Genomic DNA, 17,342 nt, shown 5'->3' with positions numbered 1-17,342 from the left:
TTGCGGGAGTGGGAGGGGTCGGGTGGCGGCGAGTATACCCCTCAACAATGGTGTGGTAAGGTGAACCAACAGAGTGCCACGTGGGTGGCTAAAAGTGTGGAAATGTATAGACCGTAATGGAAACATTTGTAAAGGATTGACAGACATTGAATGGTTTATTGTACATAATCTTATTTTTGAATAAAGTATATCTTGGTAAAAAAATTAAAAAAAATAAAAACAGCAGTTGAGATAAGTAATCAACGATCATCATGGACCGAATGCTTGCCACAATATACATGTTCTACCCGCATTCCACATGTACTAAGTAAATGACTGATTCATCCAAAAATGTTTTAGTATCTTGAAGTTCATGCCCACTAGTGTTGGAATCTTGAAGTTCCTGCCTGAAGCTAGAAGTGCAGTTAGGTAAGGTTGTTAAGGTTACTAGTTTTCAATGGACAATACATTGAAAAATACATTAAAGCAGGGGGGTCATGCCAGAAATTCACAACACGCTATTCGGACCACAATTACTATTGCGTGTGAACTACTGTCAGCATAGGAAGAATGTGAGCACACTAGAGGAGGTTGAAGGACACTGGGGTCAATGCTTCCAGGACTGAAAATTTTATTTGCAGGGAATGATTGAATGTGCCTTAATTTGGGATAGAGACTGAGGATAGATTTAATTGACGCATATAGAAGTGACAGGAAGGACCATTTGTCCTTGGTTGAATAGTCAACAACTAGAAATCATGAAGTTAGTTTGTCAGAGGGTTGGAGAAGAGTTGAGAAAAATATGTCGTATAATGACTGACAGGACCTAAACTCATTATGATTGGGGGAGTAGGCAGGACTTAATTTATACATGGATGAGTGGTTGAAATGTCAAGACCTTAAGGATATGAAATGGGGAATGGAATGCCAGGAAATTTTGTTTGCGATGAATAGGGGTCTCTTTTTCTGCTGAAAACTTTGCTGATTCTGATTTTAATGATCAAGTTGCAATCCAGGGTGCAATGAAATGAGATATGAACTGCAGATTACGCCTGGTTACTTCAAATCATGTTTGCAGAAGAGTCTGTGGTCATTTGCATTTCACACCCCCAGGACTATTGAAAGACTAATGGCAGCAGAGACAATCTATTTAAAATATTATGGCAACAGTGTGATCAAATGAGGAAGTTGAAGCAAGGGAAACTGAACTACTGGTTACTGCAGATAAGCAAGCACTGTCAAGGAAGTAATAACAGAGTTATTGACCCTCACCACTCCTCAGAAATCAGAAATCAGAAATCAAATCGAATGTGCATCAACAAATACGATAGAGATTGTACAAAAGATATGATGTCCTTTTCTAGGCTTTTCTCATTGATTGAACTGAGTTAAAATTATTATCCAAGAATTTATATTATAGTAGTGGTTCAATTTCTTAATTATTGGTTACATCATATGTGATAGAACTGGACAATTACTAAACAACCCATAGTGAATCAAGTGCAATTAAAATCTGACCACATTACTCAGGTAAAGTTATTGTCTGGACTTTACAGTCAATACAGATGAATGTCCCGAACATGCTTACCAACATTTTGTGAACTTTTACACAGCACCTTAACAACATAACTCCCAGATGTGGGATATGTGAGAGAACAAAGCAACAGCAGAACTCTTCATCAGAGTGAAGTCTTTAGAAACATAGAAACATAGAAAATAGGTGCAGGAGTAGGCCATTCAGCCCTTTGAGCCTGCACCGCCATTTATTATGATCATGGCTGATCATCCAACTCAGAACCCTGCACCAGCCTTCCCTCCATACCCCCTGATCCCCGTAGCCACAAGGGCCATATCTAACTCCCTCTTAAATATAGCCAATGACCTGGCCTCAACTGTTTCCTGTGGCAGAGAATTCCACAGATTCACCACTCTCTGTGTGAAGAAGTTTTTCCTAATCTCAGTTCTAAAAGGCTTCCCCTTTATCCTCAAACTGTGACCCCTCGTTCTGGACTTCCCCAACATCGGGAACAATCTTCCTGCATCTAGCCTGTCCAATCCCTTTAGGATTTTATACGTTTCAATCAGATCCCCCCTCAATCTTCTAAATTCCAACGAGTACAAGCCCAGTTCATCCAGTCTTTCTTCATATGAAAGTCCAGCCATCCCAGGAATCAATCTGGTGAACCTTCTTTGCACTCCTTCTATGGCAAGGATGTCTTTCCTCAGATTAGGGGACCAAAACTGCACACAATACTCCAGGTGTGGTCTCACCAAGGCCTTGTACAACTGCAGTAGTACCTCTCTGCTCCTGTACTCGAATCCTCTCGCTATAAATGCCAGCATACCATTCGCCTTTTCACCGCCTGCTGTACCTGCATGCCCACTTTCAGTGACTGGTGTATAATGACACCCAGGTCTCGTTGCACCTCCCCTTTTCCTAATCGGCCACCATTCAGATAATAATCTGTTTTCCTATTTTTGCCACCAAAGTGGATAACTTCACATTTATCCACATTAAATTGCATCTGCCATGAATTTGCCCACTCACCCAACCTATCCAAGTCACCCTGCATCCTCTTAGCATCCTCCTCACAGCTAACACTGCCGCCCAGCTTCGTGTCATCCACAAACTTGGAGATGCTGCATTTAATTCCCTCATCCAAGTCATTAATATATATTGTAAACAACTGGGGTCCCAGCACTGAGCCTTGTGGTACCCCACTAGTCACTGCCTGCCATTCTGAATTCATTTAGTGAGGCACGGAGATTCTGAACCAGATGACTAAATTTAAAAATTCATTCACACTCATATTATGAAAATGAAGAAAGATGTGGGTTAAGAAATAGAGAAAAGCATCAGAAAGGAATTAAAAAGTATTTCTAAAATTCCAAGCAATAATTAAAATCTAGAGGAATAGTACATTTATTACATTTACAACTTAGTACATTTTCACGGCCAGAGAAATTGCTTGGCAATAAATAGGGCCTTCAACAAAGCTTAAGACATCATTTACATCTGAATGCATAAACTTTAATTTTTTTTTCTTCTTTGTTTGGCTTGTGTCCAATGTGAAAATACCACATATTCACACAGTTTCACAGATGATTCTCTCAGTGAGAGAGCATTAGAGAGGAATCCCTAGAGGAGAAAGGCAAATTGGACAAGAACTTCTTGATATCCACATTTAACTGAACATGTGCTGATGCTGGAAGTTGCTCCATGATAAAAATGGCTGTAGGTAATCTGAGTATTATTCCAAACACAAACTCTGAGCCAAGTCTTTAGATCGACCAAGAGAAAGTGCAATATTGTTTGAAAGGAATATCGGCTGGTTGAATGAAGGTCCAATTATTGGTAGACCTTAAAATTCATTGTTAAATATAAGTATTGAAGTTTCATTCTAAAATTTGGTTAATTATTGTTCTACAATTGTTTCATTCAAATACTTTTATGAACATAAGAAAGCTAGTTGCTCAAGTAGTTTTTGAAAAAATCTTATTAAATCCATGAGGACATGCTTTAATAATCAATACCTCATAGGATTTTTTCAAGTGAAGTTTGATTTATTAGAACTGTTTCCTGATACAGAACTAAATCCAACATTTTTTGTAGTGTAGCAACTCCTATCAAGTGTCAAAACTAAGCAAACAATAATGTTTTGCAAAACCAGAAGACTAAGAACAAGAAATAATGTGTTCATTTAATTAATCAGCAATTCATTGAGAATTCCAAATCACGTAAGTATGAGGAAACTGGTCTTTGCTAGTTCTTGGCTGTAATTTTCCTTTTGTGCTAGGTCTGGCTTTTTTCATATCCCTGACTGCTTATAATTAAATAAAAATGCAAATATCAAAAACATGCAAATGATCCATTTTATCCCAGTGATCCACAGCAATACCTCTGCTCCACACATATCTCCTCCCACTCTGTAGCCTAAAACGCTGGAGTGTACTTTTTGGGAATGAAAAACAGTCATTGCTTTTACCACTTTTGTTCTCTTCACAAAACAAAATGATGAAAATACTTGAAACTGTATTGGGTTGGTTTATGCATGTATGAAAGTGGGACCTGCATAATTCTCAACCACATTGCACCCGCTTTAGAACTCACTTGCAAAGAATATCAGCAGTTGTTACACAGACAAATGTAACACATACCACAGCTCCACAGTGCCTAGAGACCTGACAGAGATTAGGTGACTGTTTTGTCAAGCACTTCATCCCATCTGCAAAAAGTAGGATTTCCTGTAGCCAATTGTTATAATTCCAATCCCTTTTCCCATTCTGACATGTCAGTCCATGGCCTCTCATAATGTGGCCACTCTCAGGCTGGAGGAGCAACATGTTCTATTCCGTCTGGGTTGCCTCTAAACTGATGGCATGAACATCAATTTCTCTAACTTGTGGTAATTTTTCTCTCTCACCCTTCTCTCATCTCCAATGTCCCACTCTGGCTCGATCTTTTTTTATATTTTTTTTTGCTCAGCATAACAAAACTTTCAATTTACAGATACATTTATATTTATATTTCTTTCCCTCACAGATATCAGCTATCAGAACACTTCCACCAAAATATAGACATCACCCCAACATCCTATACAAAAGCCCTTATTAGTATAGCAGACAGGTTTACATCTACATACTGCAGAAAAGGTTGCCATGTTTTATGAAAACTATTCGTTTTGAGTGTAGCATACATGTCAAAAAGTCCAAAGGAATGTATTCCATGATTAATTTACGCCAACCAAAAAGTCCAGGGGCTTTATCGGATATCCAACAAAGTGAAATGTTCTTCCTCGCACAAAAAGTCAGGATGTTAAAATGCTTTTTTCTGATGTGCATCAATAATACGACTCTGGATCAGTCTTACCTGTTCTCTTCTCACCTGCCTATCACCTCCCCCTGGTGTTCTTCCTCCATCCTTTTCTCCCATGGTCCACTTTCCTCTCCTATCAGATTCCTCCTTCTCCAGCACTTTACCTTTTCCACCTATCACCTCGCAGCTTCTTATTTTATCCCCCTCCTCCATTCACCAAGCTTCACCTCTGACATTCTGGCCTGTACTCCTTTGCCTCCCCACACCTTCTTATTCTGACATCTTCCCCCTTCCTTTTCAGTCCTGATAAAGGGTCTCAACCCCAAAACAGTGAACATTTATTAATTTCCATGGATTCTGCCTGACCTGCTAAGTTCCTCCGTCATATTGTGTGTGTCATGCAGGAGATGGCGACAGTTGCCTTGTGAAGATGTTCGGATTATCCTTCCCTTGAAGAATGTCCTAGTAAATTTCTTCCTCACAAGCATATCAGGCTGAATTTCAGACCACTGAAGACCACTGTGCTAAGTATTTTCATGAATGCAGCTCGAGTTTATACACTGATCTCTGAAAATCTGTGTAGGTGAATGTGAGGAATTACACTTGACAGCAAACGTTTTGCTTCCTGAATACTTTTGGGAGTATCTTATGGATTTCGGGCTGCTGATCATAAAAATCACCATGAAATTTTCCTATCATGCATCAGTTCTTTGAAGTCACCTATATTTATTATTTCAATTAATAATTCAAGTCAACGTCAGTAAGTCGTAAGAGCTGATTTTGGACTTCAGAAAAGGGTAAGACGAAGGAATACATACCAATCCTCATAGAGGGATCAGAAGTGGAGAGAGTGAGCAGTTTCAAGTTCCTGGGTATCAAGATCTTTGAGGATCTAACCTGGTCCCAACATATTGCTGCAGTTATAAAGAAGGCAAGACAGCAACTATACTTCATTAGGAGTTTGAAGAGATTTGGTATCTGAACAAATACGCTCAAAAACTTCTATAGATGTACTGTGGCGAGCATTCTGACAGGCTGCATCACTGTCTGGTATGCGGGGGGGGGGGGTGAAGTTGGTGGTTACTGCACAGGACCGAAAGAAGCTGCCAAGGGTTGTAAATCTAGTCAGCTCCATCTTGGATACTAGCCTACAAAATACCCAGGACATCTTCAAGGAGTGGTGTTTCAGAAAGGCAGCGTCCATTATTAAGGACCTCCAGCACCCAGGGCATGCCCTTTTCTCAGTGTTACCATCAGGAAGGAGGTACAGAAGCCTGAAGGCACACACTCAGCGATTCAGGAACAGCTTCTTCCCCTCTGCCATCCGATTCCTAAATGGACATTGAACCCTTGAACACTACCTCACTCTTTTAGTATGTATATTATTCCCGTTTTTTGCACGATTTTAATCTATTCAATATACGTATACTGTAATTGATTTACTTATTTATTTATTATTACTATTTTTTTTCTTCTTCTATATTATGGATTGCATTGAACTACTGCTGCTAAGTTAACAAATTTCATGACACGTGCCGGTGATAATAAACCTGATTCTGATTCAATTAAAATTTTGCCCACAATGTTTATCTGAAAAGTTTTCTGCCTTGTATCTTCTATCTTGCATGAAACAACACAACTTGTTGCCTTCTCCATCATTTTGGGGGGCTTTAACCAGGCCAGCTTGATAAAGTCACTAAATAATTACTATCAACAAATAATTTGTAGTACCAGAGGAAACAACACACTGGGCCACTGTTACATTGTGTTACATTTGTACACTGCCTGCTGTACACAAATGGGCTGTTGCATTCCCCAAAGTACAACAGTGATCACACTTAAAAGTTACTTCATTGGTTGTAATGTGTTTTTGGCTGCTATGAAACCCAAAACTATGTTTTCTGAATTTAATCAATCTAACTTGCATTTTAATGAATGCAAATGTCTAACAGCCTGGATCAAGGACACATGACTTACTTGCTATCGAGAACAAGATGAAGCATTTCACATTGTTGTGATAAAAACAATCGTGTCTCCCTTAACATTCCCCTGTGAAAAAATATCCAGTTGACATCATCACTCCACATAACCCAATAATTTCAGCTCTCAGTCATTGTAGTAGCCCTCCTTAGTAGCTTTCCAGTCACTGCACATCTTGTATCTGTACTGCACAGTGGCTGCCACCAGCGCGGGCTGTTCTAATTGCAGCCAGCCCTTTGTTTCATTAAGTTGCAGAATTACTTTTTAACTTGATATTGACTTTCTAATACATCCCACTATCTGGTTTATTTTGCTGTTCACGAAGATTAACACTAAATCCTTATTATTAGTCAGTACCTCCTCATTTTGTTCTTCGTTTCCTTTTCTGCCAACAATAGTTGGCAGAATTTCAGATGATGACAAGAAAGCATACATACAGGCATGAGATATATCAGGTAGTTGAGTGGTATTACCTTGTACTCAACGTCAATAAGACCAAAGAACTGATTGTGGATTTCGGAAAGGGTAAGACGGGGGAACACACACTATTCCTTATAAAGAGATCGAAAGTGGAAAGAGTGAGCAATTTCATGTTTCTGAGAATATCTCTGAGGATCTATCCTGGACCCAGTATATTGATGCAGCTACAAAGAAGGCATAACAGCGGACATATTTTATTAGGAGTTCGAGGAGATTTAGCTTGTCATCAAAGACACTTGAAAATTTCTACTAATGTACCGTGGAGAGCATTCTACCTGGATGCTTCACTGTCTAGTATGGGAGGGGCTACTGCACAGGAGTAAAATATATTGCAGACAGTTGTAAACTTAGTCAGCTCCATCATGGGCACTAGCCTCCATTGCAACCAGGACATCTTCAAGGAGCAATGTCTCAAAAATGGTGACATCCATCATTAAGGACCCCCATCACCCAGGTCACGCCTTATGCTCATAGCTAGCATCAGTGAGGAAGTACAGCTTGAAGACACACATTCAATGATTTATGAACAGCTTCTCCCCCTCTGCCATCCAATTTCTGAATGGACATTGAACCCCAGAATACTACCTCAGTACATTTTTATTTCTATTTTTACACAATTTATTTAATTTAACCATTTAATATACATACTTACCATAATTCACATTTTTTTCTATTATTATGCATTGCATTGCACTGCTTCTGCAAAGTTAACAAGTATCATGACATATGCTGGTGATATTAAACCAGATTCTGATTAAATAATAATTCCTTCCAGGGCTACAATGGTACTTTACAACAATAACCGATTGTATGTTCCTTCCTTACATGACTTTGTTATTGATGTAATCATTCATGGGTTTAATGTGTTTTGTTTATTCGAGCTAACACCCACGCAAATTGTTTGTTAAGGCTTTGCAATTTTGTAAGTTGGTGTTAATTGATCTGTTTTGCCATGTTCCCGAGAATGAATATTTCTGATACACCAACAACACTTCTATTTTGTTTTTTCTTAAATTGCTTGCTAAACTGCACCTATCAAACTCAACAACAGGAATTCTGCAGATGCTGGAAATGACGAAGGGTCTCGGCCTGAAACGTCGACTGTACCTCTTCCTAGAGATGCTGCCTGGCCTACTGCATTCACCAGCAATTTTGATGTGTGTTGCTTCTATCAAACTCATCTAGCTTTGACTTCATTCTCACAAGCCAAAGTTTCCCATTTTAAGCCGCTGACACATCAGTGATCTGTGTCAGCTGAGTTGCAGTGCTGAACAGTTACAGAAGCTGTATGAAACACACAGGCAATTGTGTGCACAAATAGAGTGGCAAGGATCACAACCCTAGGCAAAAGGAGAGGAAACAGCACATAATTATGGTCTGAGGCTACGTCCACACTACACCGGATAATTTTGAAAACACCAGTTTCGAGTAAAAATGACAGGCGTACACACTAAGCGTTTTTCAAAATATCTCTGTCCACATTAACTTGGATATTTGGGTGAATCTCCTCTACTGGGCACGCGCAGGACACACAGAAAACAAGCGAAGAGGAAACGGTATACTTAGTGCGCGTTTGTCCAGTTACAGAGTAGAAAAACTGAAAAGGAATTGCTCTTGGCTCTCATGCAGGAGGACTCAAAACTAAAAAAAAACAAATACTGGAGTGTATGGAGGCAACCGATAGGGAGTTCACGGACAGTATGACCCGGCTGACGACGAACGTTGAAAAACTGACTAACTCTGTTGCATTAATAAAGCCCCTTGTTAAATGTATAAAACATGTCTGCATCAGTGTTATCTTGTATTTCCATACAATGTTACATTAGGCTGTTACACATCTATTGTCAGAGAAGTACTTGCACAAATAGGTAAACCACCTTCATACAAGCAAGGACAGAAAACAGGGCAAAGTGAATAAATATGAATATACTTATTTATTCAGTAAGCTGTGGGTCAAAGTATTTGGTGAGTACATTTCTAACTCTTCTGGCTTCAGTCTCATTGCTGTCTGTTCTGAAATTGTTAGGTTATGTGGGGGGTTGTGTTCAAGAAAACAATAAAATGCCGCGCTGTGGCCATCTGTTCCGGCACGTCATGACAGCGTTTTTAAATAATCAAAAAGGCTCACTTTACAATTTAACTCTACGCCGTTCACACCAACTGCACGTTATAACAGCCGTCCGGCAGTGCTTGCACAGTACCAAGCAGAAGCAGAAAAAGCATTGTTGTTGTGGTGTTGTCATGACAGCGTTTTTAAATCTCTCCGTTTACCCCGTATACACTACAACGGATATTAGGCGTTTTCAGATTTATTCACTCTGGAGACCGTTTCTGAAAATCTCTGTTTTCGAGGGATGAAAACGTCGCTTTAGTGTGGACGGCGGGTCAAAGTGAAGAGAAAAAGCTTCGTTTTCAAAATTATCTGGCTTAGTGTAGATGTAGCCTGAGAAATTCAAACCCTCAGGATATGGATAGAGAGAGCTCACTATTGACCTGATTATTTGATTGATGCAAACCTTACCTATAGCTTAGTGGAAGCTATTCTCAAGCTAACTTTAATTTGTGCAATTTGCAATAATTGACCACATTCGTATCAGCATTTAACATGGCCATATCATTTCTGCACCGTTATTAAAAGGTTTGCTGATAGATTTTCTTTTCTGCATTAAACATGCAAGGTCACAACAGCAGAATGCTGTACTCATGTACTGAAATTTGGTTTTATTACTGACAGTTTGCAGCTGCTGCAATAAGATACATTTATTGCATGCAACTGTAGATAAATTTCACACATTAGTATTCCACCAAGAACAACAATACAGAGCTTTGCAGCAGATGGCAGCTGATATACAAGAGCTAGTGGATTCAGGGTCGTATACACTTGCAGAATTACAAGGAGCTCAACTTCATTTTGATGAAGGAAGTCATGTCAATATACTTGTAGAGCTTTATTCTAATGATGGGCATTTCATGATGAGTAGCTTTACATCTATTATTTAGATTGGAAAGACTCCATTCTAAGCGTGCAGATAAACTACCAGTGACTCTTCCATCATTATTTTGTACCCAACTAGAATTATCCAGCATTGAGTATGAAGTTCAAAGTTTAAAGTAAGTTTATTATCAAAGTACATATATGTCACTATATACAACTCAGGTTCATTTTCCTGTGGATATACTCAACAAATCTAAGAAATACAATAGAATCAATGAAAGACCGCACTCAACAGGTAGGCAGTCAAACAACCCAATGTGCAAAAGGTGACAAACTGTGCAAATTTAAAAAATGAAAAATAAATAAGTAAACGAACAAATAAACAATAAATATCAAAACTTGAGATGAAGAGTTCTTGAAAGTGAGTTCATAGGTTGTGGGAACAGTTCAGTGATGGGGCAAGTGAAGTTGAATGAAGTTATTCTACTGGTTCAAGAGCCTGATGGTTGAGGGGTAATAACTGTTCCTGAGCATAGTGGTATGAGTCCTGAGGCTCCTTAGCATTCTTCCTGATGGCAGCAGTGAGAAGAAAGCATGACAAGGTGGTGCGGCCAGATGATGGCTACTGCTTTCCTGTGACAATGCTGCATGTAAATGTGCTCAATGGAGGGGAGGGCTTCACCCATAATGGACTGGGCCATATCCACTACCTTTTGTAGGAATTTCCATTCAAAGGCATTGGTGTTTCCTTACCAGACTACGATGCAATCGGTCAATGCATTTTCCACCACAAATCTGTAGAAGTCTGTCAATGTATTAGATGTCATGTCAAATCTTCACAAACTTCTAACAAAGTAGGGTTGTTGTTGTGTTTTCTTCATAATTGCATAGAAGGTGAAAGAATCTTTCACAATGGAACTGAGAATTAGAAAAAGACCTGACCCCTATGTTATGTTGCTACTGTGGAGTCAATATTATCAGCAATTCTCTTATAACGATACGAGGAGATTTGAGATTATTTACTAATGGCAGCTCTTTGATAACCAAGTGCAGGAAGGCAAAAAGGAAAACTCTAGAGAGGTATGACATTTATTGATATTGCAAGATTCAAATGACTATTAGAACGAAACCTTTGGTGCAAATATATAAAACTATGGTAAATCCTGGTAATCCACAGTAGATTAAAATTGTTAATATCCTTTTGTGGACATCACAAAGGATTAGTTCCCTTTTCAAAAGATCCTCACCAATCAAGGATATAATGTGTGATATCAGGCATCTTCAGTGAAAATGCTTCTCAAAACAGAAACAAAAAGCCTTCAGGCAAATGAAACTGGATATATTAAAATACATAAAACCAAATAAAAGAGGATGAGGTAGAAGTTATGCTTTAATCTGATGATGGTTATAAATCGCTCAAGCTTTATTTTCACAGTTTTAATGTCTTTCAATTTCCTTGATTAGATTACAACTTTAACCTGACCTATCTCCAGCTCATTTTTAAAAAAATTATCACCAGACCGTGTCACAGATACTGTGAGACTGTGCAGTAGAGCTTCATGTCTATGTGGTCCATTTCCTAGTCATTTCTGTTAAAAGTCTCATATACTTATCCAATCCTACAAGCATAGGTCTGACCAACTTCAGGAGAACTTATGAGTTCAAGAGTTTAAGTTTTTATGACTAGAGCATGGATTTTACCTTCCTTTAGTGTCCTAAACATGTACTGTGTATGGCTGGTTGGTGATTGTCCATCATGTCTGACGATGACAGGAAACCTGTGGAAGAGATTTTTTTAAAGTGGAAAAAGTTCTTGTACTGGGCAGTTCCATTCTCTTGACCTCAGAAGTCCAAGTGCAGTGCTACAAACAAGAGCCACAACCTGTGGTCTTCTGTGCTTTGTCATGCCCTTCGTTCTCCACAGAACATTGCAGTACCACCATTGGATCTCATCTATCCAGTCCGCCAGAGTGGGCTTCGCATGCTGGAACAGGCATGTCCCTAACTCACTGGGGTATGAGGTTACCAGCTACCCTCACATGGTTTAGCCCACCTATCAAAGTGGTGTACCGGGGTGTGGCCACTGTCACATGCAAACGGCCACTTGGGGCCACAGGTGAGAGCTGAGTGTCTGATGGGGACTAAATGTAAGTGAGCTTCACCAGAATGGGACACAGCACAACAAACTACTTCATCAAGGGGTGCTACCCCTCCCAGGACACTCCGTACACCCTATGCTGTGTATCGTATATATTAGATCCATGCAAAAAAATTATGAAATTGGCCAAAAGAAAGGAATTCTTCAAAAAACTACGTATGATAGTCTGCACACAGACCTGAACAGTTTCTTTTAGGAAATATCATAACTACCATGATGATCATTGATGAGAGTATCGGACCTTAAAGGATCGCTGTCCATGGCAGCCACAAAAGTGTGGTATAAAAGGCTGCCAATATGGTGAGAGACCAACGGACTGGGATTAGTAAGGACAGGTAGCAGCACTTATACTACAATTAACCTTAACTCTGGTGCCCTGCAAGGATGTGTCCTCAGCCCCCTACTTCACTGACGACTGTGTGGACAGATTTCTGTCTAACTTCATCTACAACAGGGGTTCTCAACCTTTTTATGGCATGAAGCAATAACATTAAGTAAAGGGTCCATGGACCCCAGGATGAGAACCCCTGATCTACAAGTTTGCAGATGATAACACTGTAATAGGCTAGATCGCAGGTAATGACCAGATGGAATATGGTAAGGAGTTACAGAGTCAAGTGGAATGGTGTCACATCAACAGCTTTCCCACAATGGCAGCAAAGCAATAGAACTGGCTATTGACTTCAGGAGCGGGGTGAGGCACATACCCCTCTATCAGTGGTGTTGAGGTGGAGATGGTTGCCAGTTTGAAGTTCTTAGGTGTAAATGGGAACCACTTGAAAACCGACGTATTAAACTACGGTTAATTTTAATTTTCAAATAAGTTCACAATATCACTCCATCAAACATCCAAGTTCGTCACAGAGTCAGTTCAACTCGACAGCAAACTGGACTTCACATATTGGAAACTCCTTCATTCAATAAGATTTGCTACCAGTACTCCCTCTACCCAAGATCAACCAGTGGAATCTTCTGCCGCCAGACCTGCGCAGTATTTCTGACATGAATATTTTTAGAGATGGACTCAATCAAATTGATTTAGGGGATCTAGTCAAAAAAGCTTACTTTACAATTTAACTCCCACACCATTCACACCAACTGCGCGTTATAACAGCGGTCCGGCAGTGCTTGAGAAGCAGAAGAAGCAGAAATAGCACCAACTGCCTCTCTTAGTGTAACCACATAGATGCTACAGTCAAGGAAGCACACTAGTATCTCTGCTTACTTAGAAGGCCTAACAATGGTGACATGAGTCACAGTAGCAGGCAGTTTGCTTAATGGGACAGTCTACATTTCATATATGATTGCAGAAAATAGTTGTGGCTAGTGACTGGACTGCCTCTGATGATTCCTATAATCCTGAAAATTGACAACTCAAGCTGGCAGATTCTTATTCGTGTTAATTAGCATCTTATTGGCAATCTTTACATGACGTGCTCTTAATTCTTAAGTGTTCATCGGAGGATTTAAGTTATGCCCAACATGTGCAATTTAGGGGAGGTCAGGTGCAATTTATGACTTGTGAAATCATCGAGTGAGTGTCCGATATCAGGAAGGTGTCAGTTATGCTAAGAAGTGGCACAAGTGGAAGTACTTAGGTGAATGGTCAGGACTTGAAGCTGGAAGTGATCATTAAGACCATCTAACCCACATTAAATCAATTTGCACATGAAGTGCACATGAAATTACAGAGCAAAATGAGCTAACCTCGTCCACCGTGCTTACATATCTGTTCAGACAGGACTTATAAATTATTCACTAGACTTTTTCGAGTTAATTTATTATTACTCATTACAGCATAGTGACAGGCCCTTCCAACCCAATGAGCCCCCACGTCCAGTTGCACCCATTAGCCTACTAACTTGAACTTCTTTGGAATGTGAGAGGAAACTAGAGCACTTGGTGGAAACCAGCGTGGTCACGAGCAAGACAGACACACTCCTTACAGACATCGCAGAATTGAATTCTGGTGACCATTACAGTGAGAGCATTACACTTACCGCTACGCTACCATGTCACCCAAGTTTAACAATGTTTCAAATAATGCATTTTAATGTGGAAACTCATTAAAGATATAATTAATCAAATTCAGTGGTTTGAGCGAAATGCTGAGACTGCCCAAAGAATTGCTGGGGCAGAGTCAGTTGAAATGCGGACACAACAGTCATCTGGAGAGTGGTGGCAAATATGGGGGAGGGTGGCAAGGGGATCTGGAGAAACAGTAACAGTATATTGCAGAGCACAGATGGACACATGGTGCAGAAGGCACCAGTGGTCTCCAGGAAACTGAACCAAGGACCTATTGACACTTCAGAAGAACTAGACCCAGATACAGCTGTAAGTTTAGGGCTAGCACCTTGGGCAACTGGTTCCAGCACACTTGCAGCAGAGCACAATGAGGAGCCAGGTGAGCATCCATCAGAAGTATCTACTTTCCCATACTTTCCTGAGACATGATCTTGAACGTCAGAAGTTACCGGAAGCAGAGCCGGTGGATTTGTCACAGAGTCAATAGGAGAGGAGGTCTCCTTACCTCTGCCAGCTTTCACTGACTGTGACTATATTCCCAACAGCAGGAATGAAATCCCAACTCTTGAAGCGGCACAAAGTCATTCACATCTTAAGGGGATAACTCCTGGTGCTTGGTACCAGAGATACCAGAGGAAGTGCAGGGCATCATGAAGCAGGAAACTCTTCTAATCCAACATTACCTTAGTGAACTCTGCCCCTTTCTTGACTCCAAGGAGCTACAGTGGGTTGGAGGATGTATTAAGAAAGCAAAAACTCACTTCAGAGGTACCTCACAAAAATCATCATTCTGAGTGAGCAAAGTAAGGCTTATCAGACATTACCATCAATAAATATGTCATCAAGGATGACATTTTTGGAGTGAGAATGATTAAAGGCTATTTCACTGTGCTCTTGAAGTCTATTTCAAGACTAGTCTCTGCCACTGTCCTTCTTTTGCCAAAGACTTAATGAAATGATCATTTGACTTTTAGTTTCTGTAGTTAAATTTGACTTCAAGGATGACAGGCAAGAAGTATTCTGGCCTCTAGAGGCATTGCGTATGCAGTTCATTTATACAAACGTCACTTCCTGTCAGTATGTTTTTTAAAAATCTTTTCTTACGTGAGTTATTTCGGATTTCTACTTGAAACAAACATGGTAGAATGACATCCATCTCCATCCATTCTTTATTTGTCCTTGAAACAGCAATACCTTTTCACAAAGTTTTCTCATAAAAAACCTCAATGAAAGCTTCCGGTTTGGGTGACTGTTACGAAGGTATTTAACTCCCTGCCTAGCTTTGTACACAAAGCACTGTGAGGGCTGTAGACTTGTTCAGTCTTCCAAAAAGAGTACTCTGGGTCAGCTGAAATTTAGTTCATGGCTGTTTGATCTTGGAAGATATACAACAATCCTAAATAGCATCTGTTTTGCAAACTGAAATGAAGGAGAGCGGGTGGAATACCATTCAAAGCTGTAACTCAGTGCAAGCTGCAGCTCAATATTGCAGTGTAGCTCATTCCCAGTTAGTAGTTCAGTGCTACTGGCTCAAAACTATCCAAAAACAATGGTCATCCAGGAGTATATGGAAGAATTAATTTAACCATTTGCTTCAGGAATTATCTTTTTTTTCAATGGCCTACAGATTACAGTGCTAATTTGCTGGGCTAAACATGTGCTGCAATTAACACTAATGCCATCTCCCATTTCCTGAAAAATATTTGCAAAACTGGCCAAGAGTATGTAAAATGTGGTGCCGTATTGCTATTTAGAAAAATAAACAATGTGCTAAGAGGTGACCTCAACATTATGTTGGGAGGCTTCTGTGCTAGGATTGCAACTGCTGTGCTGTTAAAAGTGTCTATCACTGTGAAGCAAGGCAACCCCACGTAAAGGAGTTCCCCATGCCAACCATGGTAGAGTGGCACGAGTCCTGTCATGAGGAGAGGGAAAATGTGGGGTGAACATGGTGCTCTCCGGTCTAGTAAGCCAGAACGCTGACCTAGGAAAGCAACATTCATTATCAAGGGCCCTCTCCACCCGTGCCATGCTCTCTTCTCACTGCTGCCATCAGGAAGAAGGTATAGGATCCTGTGGACCTACACCATCAAGTTCAGGAGCAGGTATTAACCCTCAGCCATCAGGCTCTCGAACCAAAGGGGATAACCACTTAACTTCATTCACCCCATCACTGAACTATTCCCACAACCTATGAACTCACTTTCAAGGACTCCTCATCTCATGTTCCTAATATTTCTTGCTTATTTATTTATTACTATTTTTTTCTCTTTTGTATTTGCAGTTTGTTGTACTTTGCACATTGGTTGTTTGTCTGTCCCGTTGAATGTGGTATTTCATTGATTCTATTGTGCTCCTTGGATTTACTGTGTATGACCACAAGCAAACAGATCTCAGGGTTGTATATGGTGACATATATGTACTTTGATAATAAATTGACTTTGAACTCAGAATTTTTTGTCCCTTCCAGCTGATTTATGGACGTATGATTATTTCACGAGAATCAAAATTTATTGCGAAAAGAGGCTGCGATCAGTGGAGTCTGCTGATCACTTGCTAGCCATTGTAAAGAAAGGCTGGTGAGTGGTGTGTGCAGCCTGCTAGTTCTGGATACCACTGTCCTGGGAAAATGACTGGGTCTATCTGCCCTGTCCATGCACCTCTATAAGGTCGCCCTTCAGCCTCCAGGAAAATCTGTCCCTGTTTCTGGGTGTTCCACGTGTGTAAAGCAAAAGTTGTTGGTTTCTCCCAACAGCTTCTACATCTGCTGGCAGTGGAGGAAGTATTCACTCTGTCATTGATGATAAGTTTGGCTGCCCAAATTTTGCTAGACATATGTCAACTGAACATAGGTGAATTGCCATCAGAATAGCCTGGGCCAACACCTTAATGATCGCTAATTGATCTGGAAGTGATCATCAGCACCAGTGGGTAGCGCATAAAAAAGTAGACATAATTGTGTCTAA

The sequence above is a fragment of the Mobula birostris genome, chromosome 3 (genome assembly GCF_030028105.1).
Source record: "Mobula birostris isolate sMobBir1 chromosome 3, sMobBir1.hap1, whole genome shotgun sequence".
NCBI classification, from domain to species: domain Eukaryota; kingdom Metazoa; phylum Chordata; class Chondrichthyes; order Myliobatiformes; family Myliobatidae; genus Mobula; species Mobula birostris.
The sequence above is the reverse complement of the archived record's forward strand: the minus strand, read 5'-3'. Positions refer to the sequence as shown.